The sequence below is a fragment of the Lissotriton helveticus genome, chromosome 5_1 (genome assembly GCF_964261635.1).
Source record: "Lissotriton helveticus chromosome 5_1, aLisHel1.1, whole genome shotgun sequence".
Lineage (NCBI taxonomy): Eukaryota > Metazoa > Chordata > Amphibia > Caudata > Salamandridae > Lissotriton > Lissotriton helveticus.
Window position 1 is genome coordinate 8061624 of NC_136065.1, and position 14480 is coordinate 8076103.

A 14480-nucleotide genomic window follows, 5' to 3' on the forward strand; every position below is an offset into this window, starting at 1 on the left:
CGTTCCAGGGTCATATTGTTATAGGGGCGTGATGAATGTGGTTAAAAATGCATGATACCACCTGTGACTACTCGTGATCATGCCGAGCTTTCCTAGAGAAAGAACACGATAACCATGTCAAAATTACTGGCCGCTTTCTTTGAAAGAAGGGATTACTATGCGCGTTAATATTAGGGATGTGGTCAGTTTTTACTTGATTAACGGCAATGTGATGCCAACAGTGCAATCATTGTGTGAGTACTAACATGAACAACGGGCCGCTTGAAAATCACATTATTATCGAAAGTGAGGGCATTGAAAACAGGCCGGAAAGCAAGCCTGTCGTGGTTTGTGTTACTTCCGTGATCATGACAAGGCTTGGCAAAGTAATTCTGTTGAGTATGGGTCAGGAGACAGTCTAATCATGCAGATGTGGGGGCTATGATTTACTGTACAGACAGTGAACGTGAGCGAGAGTCTATTCATGCGAGTGTGGGGGCCATGAACCACATATATAGTCAGTGGTCTATCTACCTAAACACTTACTTGAGCGCTGGAACGGAGCGGCCATCTCCCGGGATTCTGCTTCAAGAATGACAGGAGTGGCGCCCGTGATTACTACATAAGAACGTGAGCCGGCTGGCACCGTGCACGTTGGAACGTGTCTGACGTGTGTCGCGATCTGGTTGGCTCTCTACACGGCAATGCTCACCTATGGTGGCAAGGATGCTCCGTATGTGGGAACGTCTGTACGCGTGGCACGTTCCTGACGTGTAGAGCCAATGATTGGCTTGACCGTGAAGGGTAAGAAGCACTGAGTGTTATATGAGAGGGCTGAGCGAGGATACCGAGCACTGAGTATACTGTGAGCCGTGGTGTGACAGCTTTGACCGAGATGGATACAAAGCTTTGAGAACTATATCAGTAGACTGACCGAGGCTACCGAGCACTGAGTATACTGTGAGCCGTGGTGTGACCGCGGTGACCGTGAAGGGTAAGAAGCACTGAGTATTATATGAGAGGGCTGAGCGAGGATACCGAGCACTGAGTATACTGTGAGCCGTGGTGTGACAGCTTTGACCGAGATGGATACAAAGCTTTGAGAACTATATCAGTAGACTGAGCGAGGCTACCGAGCACTGGGTATAATGTGGGCCGTGGTGCAACAGCGGTGACTGAGAAGGGTACAAAGCACTGAGTATTATTAAAGTAGACTGAGCAAGGCTACCGAGCACTGGGTATATTGTGGGCCATGGTGTGACAGCGGTGACCGAGAAGGGTACACATCACTAAGTATTATATGAGTAGACTGAGCGAGGCTACAGAGCACTGAGTATAGTGTGAGCCGTGGTGTGACAGCGGTGACCGTGAAGGGTACAAAGCACTGAGTATTATATCAGTAGACTGAGCGGGGATACCGAGCACTGAGTATACTGTGAGCCGTGGTGTGACAGCTTTGACCGAGATGGATACAAAGCTTTGAGAACTATATCAGTAGACTGAGCGAGGCTACCGAGCACTGAGTATACTGTGAGCCGTGGTGTGACAGCGGTGACCGTGAAGGGTAAGAAGCACTGAGTATTATATGAGTAGACTGAGCGAGGCTACCGAGTACTGAGTAGTACACTGTGACCCGTGGTGTGACAGCGGTGACCGTGAAGGGTAAGAAGCACTTAGTATTATATGAGTAGACTGAGCGAGGCTACCGAGCACTGAGTATACTGTGAGCCGTGGTGTGACAGCGGTGATCATGAAGGGTAAGAAGCACTGAGTATTTTATGAGTAGACTGAGCGAGGCTACCGAGCACTGGGTATAATGTGGGCCGTGGTGCAACAGCGGTGACTGAGAAGGGTACAAAGCACTGAGTATTATTAAAGTAGACTGAGCAAGGCTACCGAGCACTGGGTATATTGTGGGCCATGGTGTGACAGCGGTGACCGAGAAGGGTACACATCACTAAGTATTATATGAGTAGACTGAGCGAGGCTACAGAGCACTGAGTATAGTGTGAGCCGTGGTGTGACAGCGGTGACCGTGAAGGGTACAAAGCACTGAGTATTATATCAGTAGACTGAGCGGGGATACCGAGCACTGAGTATACTGTGAGCCGTGGTGTGACAGCTTTGACCGAGATGGATACAAAGCTTTGAGAACTATATCAGTAGACTGAGCGAGGCTACCGAGCACTGAGTATACTGTGAGCCGTGGTGTGACAGCGGTGACCGTGAAGGGTAAGAAGCACTGAGTATTATATGAGTAGACTGAGCGAGGCTACCGAGTACTGAGTAGTACACTGTGACCCGTGGTGTGACAGCGGTGACCGTGAAGGGTAAGAAGCACTTAGTATTATATGAGTAGACTGAGCGAGGCTACCGAGCACTGAGTATACTGTGAGCCGTGGTGTGACAGCGGTGATCATGAAGGGTAAGAAGCACTGAGTATTATATGAGTAGACTGAGCGAGGCTACCGAGCACTGGGTATAATGTGGGCCGTGGTGCAAGAGCGGTGACTGAGAAGGGTACAAAGCACTGAGTATTATTAAAGTAGACTGAGCAAGGCTACCGAGCACTGGGTATATTGTGGGCCATGGTGTGACAGCGGTGACCGAGAAGGGTACACATCACTAAGTATTATATGAGTAGACTGAGCGAGGCTACAGAGCACTGAGTATAGTGTGAGCCGTGGTGTGACAGCGGTGACCGTGAAGGGTACAAAGCACTGAGTATTATATCAGTAGACTGAGCGGGGATACCGAGCACTGAGTATACTGTAAGCTGCGGTGTAACAGCCGTGACTGTGAAGGGTAAGAAGCACTGAGTATTACATGAGTAGACTGAGCGAGGCTACCGAGCACTGAGTATACTGTGAGCCGTGGTGTGACTGCGGTGACCGAGAAGGGTACAAAGCACTGAGTATTATATGAGTAGACTGAGCGAGGCTACCGAGCACTGAGTATACTGTGAGCCATGATGTGAGAGCAGTGATCATGAAGAGTATGAAGCACTGAGTATTATATGAGTAGACTGAGCAAGGCTACTGAGCACTGCGTATGCCGTGGCGTGACAGCCATGACCGTGAAGGGTATGAAGCACTGAGTGGTATATCAGTGCCTGAGAGGGGATACAGAGCACTGAGTATATTGTGTGCTGCAGATGGTGTACTTCTGTCTGTTTCTGTTACTCTCTCCACCTTTGCACACAGGGTTCGTGTCATCATCCTTAGGTGCAGGTTTATCTCCTGTGTCTGTGTGATCCGTCATCCCTGTCCTTTAACTCCGTCCCTCTTCTGTCCCATCCCAGAGTGCAGGACTCAGTTCAGAAAGGGTGTGGGGGAATTCTCGAGTAATGGATGGGAAAGTTCTTCAGTGCTGCTTTACTAGAGGCATGCTGAGAGGGGATGGAATGAGGCTGGGTTGTGACTCTCCTTTCAGTGAGTAACCCGCACCTCGCTGCTTTTTCCAAGTGAGCTGTGCCTTGTCTACTCCAGTCCTTCTTTAGATGGCCTTGTGGTTCTACTCTGTGCTCCTACCTCCACATTAACCTCGAAGGATACACATGCAAAACATCCAGCTCCTGCTGATCCTTTGCTTCATCGCTGACCCACAGTGTCCTTGCCTGGGGCCTTTGTGACTCTACTGAGAGGCTTCAAGAGATGCAGCTCCTGCTGATCCAGTTCTTCATCGCTGACCCGCAGTGTCTGCACCTGCAGCGCCTGGGGCCTTTGTGACTCTACTGAGAGGCTTCAGGAGATGCAGCTCCTGCTGATCCAGTTCTTCATCGCTGACCCGCAGTGTCTGCACCTGGGGCCTTTGTGACTCTACTGAGAGGCTTCAAGAGATGCAGCTCCTGCTGATCCAGTTCTTCATCGCTGACCTGCACTGTCTGCGCCTGGGGCCTTTGTGACTCTACTGAGAGGCTTCAAGAGATGCAGCTCCTGCTGATCCAGTTCTTCATCGCTGACCCGCACTGTCTATGCCTGGGGCCTTTGTGACTCTACTGAGAGGCTTCAAGAGATGCAGCTCCTGCTGATCCAGTTCTTCATCGCTGACCCGCAGTGTCAGCGCCTGGGGCCTTTGTGACTCTACTGAGAGGCTTCAAGAGATGCAGCTCCTGCTGATCCAGTTCTTCATCGCTGACCCGCACTGTCTATGCCTGGGGCCTTTGTGACTCTACTGAGAGGCTTCAAGAGATGCAGCTCCTGCTGATCCAGTTCTTCATCGCTGACCCGCAGTGTCAGCGCCTGGGGCCTTTGTGACTCTACTGAGAGGCTCCAAGAGATGCAGCTCCTGCTGACCCAGTTCTTCATCGCTGACCCGCAGTGTCAGCGCCTGGGGCCTTTGTGACTCTACTGAGAGGCTCCAAGAGATGCAGCTCCTGCTGATCCAGTTCTTCATTGCTGACCCGCAGTGTCTGCACCTGCAGCGCCTGGGGCCTTTGTGACTCTACTGAGAGGCTTCAGGAGATGCAGCTCCTGCTGATCCAGTTCTTCATCGCTGACCCGCAGTGTCTGCACCTGCAGCGCCTGGGGCCTTTGTGACTCTACTGAGAGGCTTCAGGAGATGCAGCTCCTGCTGATCCAGTTCTTCATCGCTGACCCGCACTGTCTGTGCCATTAAAATACATTCATATCCGCACAGAAGAGGTGCTCATATAGCTCTCCTACAAGAGACACATCTACTTGGGAGAGAAATAATCGAGCTGCAAAAGAGATGGAGAGGCCAATCACAGGCTTTTCGTCGTATGTGCTGGGGGGTTATGATGTTGGTCCATCTTGGGATCCTTTCCCAGGCAGAGGACACAAATAGACAAAGAAGAGCGACATGTCCTCTAAAAAGGAGGACGAGATGGAACAGAATTAGTGATTTGTCGTCTCTATTCCCCGAACACTCACCACCGTTGTTCTTGTGCACAAATAACAACACTACTTACAAAATGGCCACAAACAGGCTTACTGCTAGGAGAAACTTTAACAGCATTAAAGATATTGATATAGACAGATCCTACCCTAACTAGAAAGTGCATCTTTGTCTAAAACAATGAAATCTTTAAACAAATGGCCAGTGGCTGGGAACTGAAGGACACTTTGTGGGTATTTCACCTCTGAAGTGGGAATTCTCTTCTACAATCCAGTCCATGATCTGCACACCTGATCAGATTACATGCTCTGTTCACCTGAAATCCAAGAGACGATCCAGTGTGCGGAACACCTGGGAAGAACCCCATCGAGCCACAGCCACCGCTGATGGGATTAATCTGGAGCGCCAGGCGATGGACGATCCCCAACATGAAAACTACAGAGAACATCGTTAGAGGCAAGAGTGTGCAGGGATTCCCTATTGGGGCAGCAGAGAATTTTAACAAAAACACTGAATCAAAACCCTTAATTGAATGGGAGGGTTTGTGTGAAGTGTGACACCCCCAAATAAATACATTCTTGGCAAGTTATTTGGATCTGGTGTCTCTGATTTGGGTTTGCTATGGCTGTGTCATTTTTTGTCTCGTACTGATTTCACTTAGAGATTTTTACTTGTTAATTTTTTGGATCAGGAACTTAAATATATTTAGGTCCAGATATTCAAAGAGTTTGCCACTTTTTTGACACAGCCCCAGCTCAAAATCCTTCTTAGTATTTACAAAGCCACTCAAATGTTGTTTTGTGCAGCTTTGTATGAAAAATTAATGCAACGTAGAACATTCCGCTGTTTTGTGTTACTGTGCGCCAGGTAGGATGGTGCATGCAGGCCTCGAGAAATCTACTGGCCCACTCGCTATGGCGAGTTATATTTTAAAAGGGCAAGCTATTTTTAGGGGCTACTGGTGCAATGAGGAGAAGTATGTTTATTTCTCCCCATTATTTCCTCTGTTCATGTGTGCCACTCTGCAGCACATGAAGGTGAACCTTCCTGCAGAAAACCTATCCTGCCCACAACGCAGACACCTTTGCACCCTGGCTGAAGGCAGCCCAAAAGATGCCAGCGCCTGTAGAGAGCGGAACTGCTCCATTTCTTGAAATATGTGGCTTAGATCTGCTCATATCGCAGCGCAGAAACTTTGCTTGCGGCAGTGCTTTCAACACTTCTTTGTAAATATGCCCCGTAGAGGCTGGTTTAAAAATAAAGTGGCCCATCCGTACTACGAGACGTACTCCTCAAATGGATGCACATTTACTGATGTTTAGAATTTACAAACATTGGCAGTAGTAGGCTTGGAAAGCGACGCCACTCTCAGGCCGCTCGTAGCTGTTCTCAGACCTTTTTGTTCACGGATTGAAAGCCCTTACCTGCCGAGCCCTGTGTAAAGGGAGAAGACATTTCCAGGAGTGTGTGAGTGCGTGAGGCAGCTGATACAGGGTCCGGGACTGCGAGACCCAGGGTTCCGCGCAGGATCACCGCAGCGCACCTGGAGTCTCTTCCCGCCACTGCTCCTCCTATAAAGCCACACCCCCCACGCTAAGCGGGACGCGGGACTAAGACCGGAAAAAGAGCGGGCCCTCTGTGGCCCTCAGTGGCTGAGGTAGGCTGGGCCGGGCCACGTTATTTTCATTTCCCCGTGAGTTTCGTAGAGTGCCATTTCAGGGACGCTCTATAAGAGATATATGTGAACATCTTTGAACAATCATTATTTGCATATCCAAGGACTCTGTGTAATAAGTAGTGATTACTATACTTATTATCTGAGCTATATTTTGCTGCGTGGTTGTTTCATAGCTAAGGATGACTGCAAAAAAATTACGTTCCGGAAGAGTCCTAGGGGGAAGGTCATGTACAAAAACTAGATCTAACCCCCTGAGGAATAAATTCGACAACGGGGTATTAATGAAGGGACAGATGCAGCTATTGAAATTATGGGAACAACCCGTTAAAATCCCGCAGATAGGCGGTTCCCAGATGGAGCCTCGGGTGGGGGTACAGTCTGTTGTGGAAAAAGCCTCATCGTTCCCCAAACCAACATCCTCTGTGGCTAATCTTCCAGAATATACTTTAGGGGGAGAAATGCCTGATATCAAGATAAAAGATACGATTGCAACACGTTCTAACACTTCTTTCGGTGCAAAATGTCCCGACATTGCTAAAAAAGGAGAGTCCCTTTTGTCTAGTATTGATCTTGAATTATGCGGACGTTATATGGAGGATGGAAATCTGAATCACTTAAGTCACAGTAAGACGGCATCGGGAGCAACGCCGTCAGGATTATTGCTATATAGTAGTACTCCCTCTATAACATCTGATGATATCCCTTCATTACAGAATGATTCTAGGAGTTTACTACTTAACTTATCCGGCATTTGCCCCATTGCCGCTTCTGGATTGCCAAAAGAGGATAGACCCATTTCTGATTGTTTAATAGTATTAGAACACTTGTTGGCCTCCATATTGTCTTTATTGAGCAAATTTGTTGGGAATTCTGACTGCACCTTGGATTCAGTTACCCAGATTCTAAAGGTATTGTTGGCAAAAAGTGCAGAAAATGGTGCTACTCTTGTCTCGGAGATTGTTTTCCCTTGTGTCAGCAATAATTCATCGGAAAAAAATGCTCCAGCAGAAATACCAGAAACAGTTGACAAAAATGAGTCCTTAGAGATACCTATTCCGTCTGTTTCTAATGGTATGAAGGTATTAGAACCAATTCTAAAAGAGGACAGTTTGGTGGAGGTGGACCTTACAGTGGGAAAAGAGTTATTCCCAATTTTCACCACTGAAAGAAAGGAGCCTGAAGTGAATTCTGATGAAAATGGAAAAGTCATTAAAAGTAGGAAGAATAAAGGGAAAAACAGGAAACCTGTTCGCAAGTACAAGAAGAAAAAACAGAGGCAAATAATTTTCCAAAAACATATGAGCAATGATGTTTATAATGAGCCAGAGATTGGAGATAAATCTTTACTGGACATTTTTTCTAACAAGGTGACCGACCGTACTAATGGTTCTGTAGTTAACTGTTCTCGTAATAACAGCACCAATACTGCGCAAGTCCCTCTTCAAGAGAACACTTCACCATCGCCCAATGTTCCAATTGAAGAAGCGATGAGAACTATGCCTACTGTATCAGGGGTACTTAATCCATCTGCGCCTATTTTTCAATTAACGGTTGAGGTTGCCATAAACTCTTCTTCTCTACAATATAAAATGTCTAACTCATATGTGGATACCTTGACTTTGGATTTCTTGCCACTATTTGACTCTGATTTATACCTAAACAGGTCATGGTTGCTCAACTGTTTTAAGGATATTGATTGTCTAAAACTAATCCAGTCGAATGACATTGATTTGGTTTCCTTAGTAAGGTATGAAAATGGTTTGTGTACGGGCGAAATTTTACTCCAAAATAATAGCTAATCTTGTGTTACAACAGGCAGAATCATTTCAATGTAGAGGGATAGATGTGTTACCCTTTCTACATAACGGAAAGGATATCCTCCCTAGAGGAGGGGCCTCAAAGCCGGGTGTTAAGCAGGAGAATATGTCTAACTCTATCAAAGATTTACAAATCAGGGTTTTGAGAGGTAAACGTATGGTTTCCCAGATTATACCTACTCCTCTGAACATGGCTGCCCCTATAATAGAAGATAATCATCTGTGGAATTGGCTCCCAGGAGTTTTGTCTAACAATAACTCGGATAATCCAAGACTGTTTCAACATCTTTAGCAGTCAATTAAAAGTTGTATCCTGGAATGCAGCAGGGTTGTTTAATAGAGCGGAGAAATTCGATTTTTTATTCTCTTTAAATGCGGATGTGATATGCATCCAAGAAACCTGGTGTAAGAATGGTCTATATGGTGGAAAGGATTATTTTGTGCTAGAGGCAGCAGCCGCGCCGGCAAAAAAAGGTCATGCAAAAGGGGGAATTGCCTGCCTCTTGTCTAATGCACTGCAATGGCAATTCTCTCATTATGTTGATAAAAGCAACCTTTTTCAAGCTATAACTGTTAATAATTTAACCTGTGTAGGCAGCCAGCGTTCTCTAGTAATCATCAATGCATATATTCCGCCAGAAGATGGTTTTAATATTGTACTGAAGCAAATGTTCTCATATGTTAAACAGCTATTAGAATGTGCCCAGCCCCCTTATATTTTACTCGTGGGCGATCTGAATAGTAAAGTGTCCCACTTAAACGTAAATTTGTTTAGAAATAAGTCTAAAGAAGAGGCTTACAATATACCGCAATCTACTTTTCCAAGTAAAATAAAAACTAGTAAAAGAGGGAAGATATTGCTGCAAGAACTTAGCCATTCAGAGGGGCTGATTGTAAATGGTAGGATGGCATCTGATAATCCTGCCAAATTCACTCATAGGTCCCCTAAGGGAGAATCTATCCTCGATTATGTAGTTATGGACTATGTCTCCTTTTTCCTTATTCAGGACTTAATGGTCTCTCAAACAAATATGAGCGATCATAACGTGATCAGTATAACTCTTTTATTTCAACCTCAGGTCACGGATACATGGTCTTTAAGTACTGAAGGAGTCTCTTTGCTTTGTAAGTCGGGTAGATGTTTGTGGAACCCGACGAGTATGAAGGGTTTGCAAAATATTCTTATAGAAACCTTACTCGAACTAAAAGAATGGCAGGGTATGGAATTCTTCTACTTTGAAAAGTTTATGAAAAAGCTTACTGCGATCGCAAAGAAGCCTAGATACTCCAGGAAAACGACTTTTGTCCCTAGCTTATTGTTGCCTTTAAATAAAGAAATAAATAAATTAGTGAGGCAACAGTTTCTTTCTGGATCTAGGGAAACTAAAAATAAGTTATCCCTATTAAAAAGGAGGAGGACCAGAGTGAGAGCAAAATTAAAGAAAGAAAAAGAAGACTCCCTCTGGATTAGTTTAAGGCACGCTTCCATTTACGGTAAATCGAGAGAATTTTGGTCCATAATTGGCAAGGGATGTGGTGTAAGAACTTCCCCTATTCCCGTTTCTATCCCTGAGGATGTGTGGCGTTTATTTATACTGAACCTGTATGCCCCAAATGGCATGGGGGGTGAGGACAGTGATCTTCTATGGGACTGTAGGTCTGCTATGAAGCCTCCATCTGAGAATTCCATTGCTTTGGCGATTAAGAGTATGCGCTCGTCCGGAGCATTAGGACCAGATGAGTTGCCCATTTCAGTATTGAAACAGGATGTTACCACTTGGAGCAGGATTCTTTTCCCTCTGTTTAAAGCATGTTTCCTATTAAGATCAGTCCCTATTTATTGGAAGGGAAGTATATTAATACCCTTATTTGAGAAGGGCGAGCGGGACAAACCTATGAACTATCGTTTGATCGCTCTATTGGATGCGGTTGGAAAAGTTTTCGCTAAATGCCTTCTATTATTAATTGAAGATTGGGTGGAGGCAAATAATATTTTACCTTTGGAACAGACTGGGTTCCGTAAAAAACATGGTACACTTGATAATTTGACTGCTCTTCAAGTGATTACGGACAAATATGTACGTATCCGGGGAGGTGGGGTATACGCGGCATTTATAGACTTCTCCACAGCGTTTAACAAGGTGGACCGTCCAACGCTGTGGAGTAAGCTTGCTGTAATGGGTATGCCGCCCCATCTACTGGAACTTGTAAGATCTCTTCACTCGAATACCTGGTGTAAGGTGCTGCAAGGTGGAGAAAGGGGTCTCTCTCAGTCCATCCCATCTTCAAATGGGTTAAAACAGGGGTGCCTATTGGCCCCCATGTTGTTTTCTCTATATACTGCGGACCTTCCTGCTTTTATTGCTGCAGGTGTAGGTTTAGCTCCGGTGGTTGGAGGATCATCCATTTCTGTTCTTATGTATGCGGATGATATCCTCATTTTAGATCTAACTCCCAAGGGCTTATCTAATCGCCTACAAGCTTTACACTTATTTGCAGAGGAACATTTCATGAAGATTAAAAATGTAGATCTGCAGATTTTGGATGGGCTATTGGTGGTCAGAGATTAGAGGTGGTTAAAACTTACCCCTTCTTAGGTAAAATAATCTCGGCAAACCTAAGTGAAAGACCTCATATTGAACATAATTCTCGTAAGGCACTGTCACATGGTATGGGGTTATGTTCACTATATTCTGCTACAGGGAAAATACACTTTGCTCGTTTTTTGGAGGTTTATAATGCAAAAATCCCTGCAACTCTGCTTTATGGATTAGAATTGGTGGAAATAAGACATTGGGGTTTTTTGCAGTTAATGGAGGGAAAGGTTTTGAGAAGAATTTCTTCTTTTAATACAGCTTGCTCCGTGTCCGCATGTAGGCTGGAATTCGGCCTCCGGAGCTGTTGGGTACAGGGGTTGATTGCCCTAGTAAAATGGGTGGCCTGCTTGGCTAGAGGTGATTCGGGTTCCTTACGGGCATATATAAAAAAGGAACTGCTGGGCAATTTAAATGAGTTCTCACTATTAGTAAAAAATTTCAGAACAGCTGTAAAATTGTTAGAGTTGGAGGAAAACACTTTGTTTTTACTTTCTCCTTCTCAACTAAAGTCCCAGCTGAAATATGCATCTTGGGAACTCTGCTTTAAATTGGATATGACTGCCTTACATGGAAAGAAGGGTGGTGAATTACTTCTAAATTCGTATTCAATAAAGCAGGCCCAGCAGTATGTCTCCTGGAATATCCCACATCGAGTACGAAGGTTATGGTTCCTCCTGCGACATGATTTACTTCCTTTAAACACTCTTTTAGCAAAGTGGTATGGAACATCCCCCATATGTAATTTTTGTAATAAGGCAGTCCAAGACCGAAATCATGTTTTGTTTATTTGTCCTATATTACGCCCATTTCGTTCTAAATGGTTGAGATCTATTTGCCTACAATTAGGAATTCTTAATGTAAATACTTTCTTTCATGCCCTCTATTGTCCACCCAATGAAATGTTTTGCTTCAAAATTTTTAACTTTTTTAGGAGTTTTTTAGATATTTCCTAATGAAATTTGTAGTGATAATTTCTGGATTCTCCGGTCGGTGTTCATGTGGTGTTTTCTTGAATGATTCTTTTTTGTTTATTACTGTATATTAATATTGTATATGTTGGCGTTTAATTATATGATTGTTATATGTGGCCCTCGTTTGAGAGCCGAAAACATAATAATAAAAACTTGAAACTCTCAGGTTTCCAGGCAAACTACAGACAAACACCCAAAAGGGAATGAAACAAATGTTTGCAAACAATCTAACCTGAGGCTGCACTTCCCTCACCCCTCTCTGCTCCAACCTCTTTATGTAAACATTTGTGATCCCCCAGTGACAGGACAGGCTGAGTGACCTCTCTTACCTTAACACTGATGAAATGTGCTTTATTTTTCAGGAAAATCTTCCAATACTTTGGCAAATCAAGGTGAGTGACTCCTGACTTGTTTGTGATGAGTTTTCTGAGTCTCTGAGAGTGATTAAGAGAAGACACTGAAAGTTCTCATGATTGTTAAATGACAAAATGAAGGGAACATTGGTAAAGAAACAAGAACATCTTGAGTGAGACCAGGAAGTCTTTCTGTGTCAGAAACTGTGATCATTGTCAGTAAAGCATCCATGGGACGGAGGGGTGGAGTTTACAAGCTCTGTTCGTGTACTTTTTAAAAAATGTTCACCATCAAACTGGACTTTTAAAAACATTTCCTAGAGGGCATCGCATTGTAATGATACTGCATTTCAAATACCTGGGCCCTAGAGAGAGCTTCAGTGCACCACCTTTAGGCCTCTCAGGCCACGATGAATACAACCATACGCATGGCCCCTTGAGAACGCAGAACTCCCAACTGTCGAGCAAAAAGCTCCATCCTTGGGAGTGCTTGAAATGTTTTTGGGCCCCCCCCCCCAACTTAGGGTGAGAACTCCTGAAATCCATGGTGGTGAAAGGCGATGCCTTCCTGATGCTGTTGGTGGTGGCCCTGTCTTTCTTGGGCCCCCGGAAGGGGAGAAATAACCAGAAATGCAATCAAAATGATCCGGGCCTGCAGGGTTGGTATGGGACTGCTTGTACGTGCAGTGAATTAGATAGTATTGGTTCTCCCGCTGAGACACGAAGAACCACAACGCTTTCTCTTTTGTGTTTTTCTTAGCTTTTTTGGGGGGTGCCTGGTCCCAGCCAGGCACCCCACGCTTTTCCATATTCGGGGGCGGCCCATGGAGCCCACCCCTGGCCTCCCCAGCCTGCACCCCATCTGGGCAGAACTCCTCCATGCTGCCATGGGAGCCGGCAAGGTTTCTCTGCCTGTCCGCCCATGCAGGCATGCGCTGGGGTCCATGGCCACCTCCTGCTCCCCCAGACACAGGCATGGGGAGCGGGGTGGTTGTCCACGGCTGGGAGGGGGGTGCTATGGAGCTCCCCCCCTATAAAGAATGTGAGCATTTGTTTGGTAGTTTTTATATAGCACAAACTTGACTTGAAGGCACTAGAGCGCTTTACATAAGCACCAGTTACATTACAAAAGGACAGATTCATTTTTTGTAGGCACAGGGAGATTAAGTGATTTGTCCAGAATCACAGTCAGCAGCTCTGGCAGTTACATCACATCCACTCCCCGAATTCAGCATCCAGGGGATGGGGTCCCGGCCCCCGTAATAGAACATGCCCTGGGGATGGGAGCCCTGGCCATGCAGAGAAGTCGGGAGGGGACCCCACGCACACCCCCTCCTGGGGGCAAAACTAATCAAATCACTTGTGCTGACCACTGGTCCCTGGCCCACCCGGTCGAGGTAGTGGAGCTCCACACGCTCCATGCGAGAAACAGCCAAACTTTGCAATGAGATAAATCAGGTCCTGTTGGGCCAGTTTGTACGTTCTTAGGCAAATTGTACTCTTAGGGACGAGCTCTATCCACCAGGGGCCGCAACCCTCCTCACTCTCTAAGGATCAAGTATATAGTTGGAATGCAGTATCTTCCAGAACTTCCACCTCGTGAACAACGACACTAACTCCATCACCCTGATCAACAACCTCTCCAACCTCAGACTACGACAGCTGGTCTCAACGCCCACTCATTCCACCGGCCACACGCTTGACCCCATATTCTCCGCAAGCTCCCACGTCTCCTTCAGCCACACCACCGAACTCCACTGGACCGACCATCACTGCATCCACTTCACCTTCCAGAAAACCACCACGCACCACCGCACCCAAAAGAATCCCCGCCGCTGCTGGAGCAAAGTCACTGAAGACTAGCTAAACACCGCCCGAAGCCCACCATCCGACCCAGGCGCTGCCGCCAGCAACCTCAGGCACTGGATCAACAACTGCACCAACACCCTCGCCCGATCAAGAAACTCACCAACAGACACACCAACAAGAACACCAGCTGGCTCTCTGTGGACCTCCAGACATTCAAACAAACCCGCCGAAGACTGGAGAAGAAATGGTACAGCGAACAGACACCGGGGGAACGACGCAGCCCTCAGGAACGTCATGGGCCAACACCACCACCTCATCAGATCCGCCAAAAGGGCCTCCTTCAAGGACTGCCTCCACAACAACGCACATAACAGCAAAGAGCTCTTCAACATCGTGAAGGAACTCTCCAACCCCAGCTC

General features: G+C 46.1%; 1 pseudogene across 1 annotated transcript in view; it reads left to right on the forward strand.

Annotated features, from left to right (window-relative positions):
* LOC144752354 (major histocompatibility complex class I-related protein 1-like) overlaps nucleotides 1–14480 on the forward strand; it is a 1183291-nt pseudogene that overhangs the window by 1130827 nt on the left and 37984 nt on the right. The window contains exon 7 of the transcript XR_013594111.1: nucleotides 12262–12291. The product of XR_013594111.1 is annotated as a major histocompatibility complex class I-related protein 1-like (transcript). The remainder of the gene's footprint in view (nucleotides 1–12261; nucleotides 12292–14480) is intronic.